We start from the raw sequence: 4,039 nt of genomic DNA, 5'->3' as shown, positions 1-4,039 counted from the left end.
AGGTTTTTCCTGAATGGCAAAATAAACTGGTAACTAAATAATGCCAGTGTGGTGAGTCATGACTTACCCATGTGTAATTATCCATCAGCAGGATTGGCTGTAGGACAGGGCAGCAGTTCACTAAGGCAGCAAAGCATTCAATACCTCTTTGTAGGGTGTCCATGGACTGGCAGGTGGTGGACATTTGCTTGTTTGCCAAGGATAACGGAACTTGCAAAGTTGGTCCTGTCTGTCATTGCAGGCTACAGGCGCAGAGATGGCTGGCTGTAGATTTGAGGTATAACAAACATTACTAGCAAAGACTTTGAGGGGGGCAGGTCTTATGCTGGTTGGGGGTAAGGTGGAGCCAAGTGGTGGAGAAGGGAGAAACAGGACATTGTGGCCTAAATGATGACCACTATGGCAAATAACAACTTGCAGTCACCTATTGTAGAGGTGTGATCTGTGGAGACAGCAATGATCTGACTCAATTACTATCAACCTTTTTAGACCCAAGGCAATCCTTGATAGATTCTAGGCATCCCTCAATAGACTTGAGACACCCCTCAGAAAATACCAATTCTTAGTTTTAACTTTTTTATGGACTACAATAAAAGACAGGAGCACCTCTTCTGTTGCAAAAAAATTGGACAGGCTACAACAGGTCAATATTTTTAACACTACAGATTCCTTTTGAAAATTCTGTGTTTATCTTGTGAATCATGTTTGCATACCTAACAGTGCAAACATTGTGTGGCACCCCATAACACCCTGACAGCCATGGCACACTGGTTGAGAAGCTGCTCTAACTTGAAGAGTCTGTGTCTTGCAATTTGGGAAACAGCGCCCAAAGACTACAGTGCAGAATGTCATGCTCTAGCCCTCCATAAAGCTTGAGATCAGTGTGATAAACTAACTGTCAGATATCTAAGGTTGAGATGAGGTTCAGAGGGTGGTGCAGGGCTGAATTTTTTCAGATGCTGCACAATTGTATCAGCCCAATTTTCTGTCAGGACAGCACAGTGATGGGTCATGCCTGAAGACTCTTCAGTCTGGGTAACACCATACCATATTGTGAGTGAACTTTCTTCTACCTAGACAGCACGGTGCCATATTATATTGTTTTTCTTTCCAGACAATGCAGTGCTGGATTGTAAGTAGAAATGCAAAGCACATTGCAATGTTTGTTCTTTATTAATGCCTTGAGATGTATTTGGGTGCATGCTGAAGACTCCTGGCTGGCTCAGTCTCAGGCTCCGTGACAGGCTTCCATAAACAACAATTCAGCACTTCACAGGACATCTTCATTTACATCTGAGCTGTGCTGCTTACCCCTGAAGGGCTGAGGGGCATGAATATTTTTTTAGTCCCTGCTCAGTGATCCTGGGTGCTTCAGTCACCTCATGTTAACTTGTGCTTCCTGGAACAGACTAGCCACAACTGCAGAGTGCTGCATCCCTCCCATGTCCTCCTTACAGGGGGTGGGTGAAGGTAGAAGCAGAGGGCAAAAAAGTGGCCATGCTAGCCTTGTCATCTGGGAATTCCCATGGGGCTGGGGGGATCCCAAGCTGGCTTCTTAAAGAATGTTCCTGGGTGTCTTTTTGTGCTGCTTGAGCGGTGCAAAAGGAAAGGAGCAAAACCCAGGATTTGTCCCTATGTCCTTGCAAGCATCATTTATTGCCTTATTAACTTGTGCATCCCTTTGAGATAGGTCTGTGTTCTAATGTCTGTTTCATGGAACAGGAACCAGAGATACAGAAAACTATGTGACTTGCCAAAGCCAAGGAAGGAATTGATATAGGCAGCAGGAGTAGGAGCTCCTGGCTCCCTGGCCCATGCATAAGAAGATGCTAGAAAATGCTGCCTCTGCAACCTTCTTAAAACAAATTATCTTCTTGCTTGTTGCAGTAATAGCTGAGAGTCTGATACTTGTAGCTCTGCAGGCGTTTACATACAGGGTGCCTCTCAAAATGTGTACGTACTTTAGCTATCAGGAACAGAGTGCTATACTGATTATCAGAGCTGACTCATTTCCTTAGAAAGCAAGAAACAGAACTTTCAGTGGACACCAGTGAAAGGTCAGAATTCCTACCACTGACATCCAGGGACCCATCACAGAGTTGAACAACAGGGCAATACACATTACACATTTTGGAGATGCTCTGTATTAGCAGAGGAGTCTACGCTGAGACTGGTTCTCTGGCTCTGAGTTTCCAGAACCTGAATATTTTCAAAAGTTTAGGTTCCAGGTATATGTTCAACAGCTTTTAAGTTCTCTCTTTAATTCCTCAGCAGGTGATATCCAAAGTGTTTTGGGAAAAGTGGCATTTGGGCTCAGAAGGAAATGGTAACAGCGTCATTGGTAAAGTGCCCCTTAAAGCAAAGTGCACATGCACTCAAGAGGAACTAAATGTGTATAAGGCCCAATCTGCCCTGTAAGCATGACAGCTGGATGTTACAAGGTGGTAAAATTTGGTACTGTTCCCTGTCCCACTCATGCCACTTCCATGAGGCAGGTTGCCAGTACTAAGGCATGTTTTTAAAACCTTAATTTTCCATCTTATCTTTGCAGCCAGCAGCAAACTCTGCTCTTTCTGCATACCTGTTTCTTGCCCTCTTCTGGCCATCTCTGAAGATGAGAGAGAGAGGAGGTATGTACATAAAGAAGGAAGTATGGGCATGTGGGCATGGGGACTAGCACTGTCAGGATTCTGGGACCTGGAATGTATGGAGCCAAGTGCAGAAAGTTCTTGTGAAAGCAAAAGAATAGCAGGGTTAAAAGGTACTGGTTTGTCAGGGAAAGGCAGCCTGGAGAGGAGATCTTAAATAGAATAAAAGCTCATTGAGAAGAACTGAAAAAAACATTGTGGTCCTGGGTTGGGAGGGAGGAAGAGATGAGAGCTCACCGAATGAGGTGGGGAAAAAGTGGGACAACAGGAAAAATAAGACATACAAGCAATAGAGATAGCTGGAAGGTAGAGGGAAAGGCGATGAAAAAAGGAAAATATAGGTGATTTTTTAAAAATAATTACAAAGGTATCAACATTTGTACGTACAAGCACAAGTTTGTACCTTGTGCCTTTAAATCACCATAATTATCAAAGACCTATGAGGGTGCAGAGTGCAGGGAATGGAGGGGAGAGGAGAGCTGGCAGGACTGCTGGTGAACCGGGATAGAAACAGGGCAAGGCCACCAGGGTTTTGCTTCCATTTACCACATTGTAGGAGCAGACACATGGTGTAGTGACCAAGGAGCAGCTGATGCTTATCAAATCCATCCCCATCCTTTCAACTCAGGAGAATTTTTCCATCTGGGCATGCCCAAAGGGTAACCCAGGTGGAGGGGATGGGGCCTTCTTGAAGCCTTGGGTTATGCTCTGGCATGGATTTTCCCGGGAATTAAAAACCAATACGAACCTCTCCACCTTCTGCCTCAGATGCAAGGCACAAGCAAGCTAAGCCTGCTTCAAGCCTCCTCGAGAAGCAAAGGTAAGTCTCCTGAAACAAGACACTCCACCACACACGTTTCTCCCCGGAAAGAAGATGCGCGAACAAGCACATCACAGACGTCACGTACTGTACTGTACTGTACTGTACTGTAGTGTAAAGTACTGCGGTTGCGCTACGCGGAATTGCCCCGCCTACTACAGCCACTAGGGCTGTCTGCACTAGGCGTTTTGCTGGGTCGCCCCGCCCCCCCCCGCGTAGGACCCGCCCCCCCGGTGCGCCTCCCCCCCGCCTCTAAACTTCCCTTTTTCTATTGGTCAACAGTCCTGCCAATCCGATTTTCTTTCATACGATTGGTTCTTTTTCATCTGTCACTGGGGGCCCGCCTGCTGCACCGCCTCTCTGTCCAGCGCCGAGTTCTCATTGGGTAGCTCCGCCCGTGTCACTTCAGGCTGTGTTCTGGTTGGCTCTCGGGCATGCCCGTCAGCACAGTAACCAGGCAGCGTGTTCAGGTGAGGCTGTCTCCACGTCAGTGGGAGCGGAGTGGAGCCGGTTTCTGTTGCCCACTCCCGGCCGGACGCGGCTGTCCCGGCCTTGCACCCGCACCGCGCCT

General features: G+C 47.0%; 1 protein-coding gene across 8 annotated transcripts in view; it reads left to right on the top strand.

The window, feature by feature from the left end:
* The first annotated feature begins 3,904 nt into the window (after positions 1 to 3,904).
* The window catches only part of GBF1 (golgi brefeldin A resistant guanine nucleotide exchange factor 1), a 154,432-nt gene continuing 154,297 nt past the window's right edge, over positions 3,905 to 4,039 (top strand). For all 8 annotated transcript variants that reach the window (XR_003095308.1, XM_025210111.1, XM_025210025.1 and 5 more), the window contains exon 1: positions 3,905 to 3,938. The gene's annotated coding sequence lies outside the window, so the exon portion shown is untranslated. The remainder of the gene's footprint in view (positions 3,939 to 4,039) is intronic.

This window comes from Alligator sinensis, unplaced genomic scaffold, assembly GCF_000455745.1.
Source record: "Alligator sinensis unplaced genomic scaffold, ASM45574v1 scaffold264_1, whole genome shotgun sequence".
Taxonomy (NCBI): Eukaryota; Metazoa; Chordata; order Crocodylia; family Alligatoridae; genus Alligator; species Alligator sinensis.
Note: the sequence above shows the minus strand (reverse complement) of the source record. Positions and strands in the feature narration are given on the sequence as shown.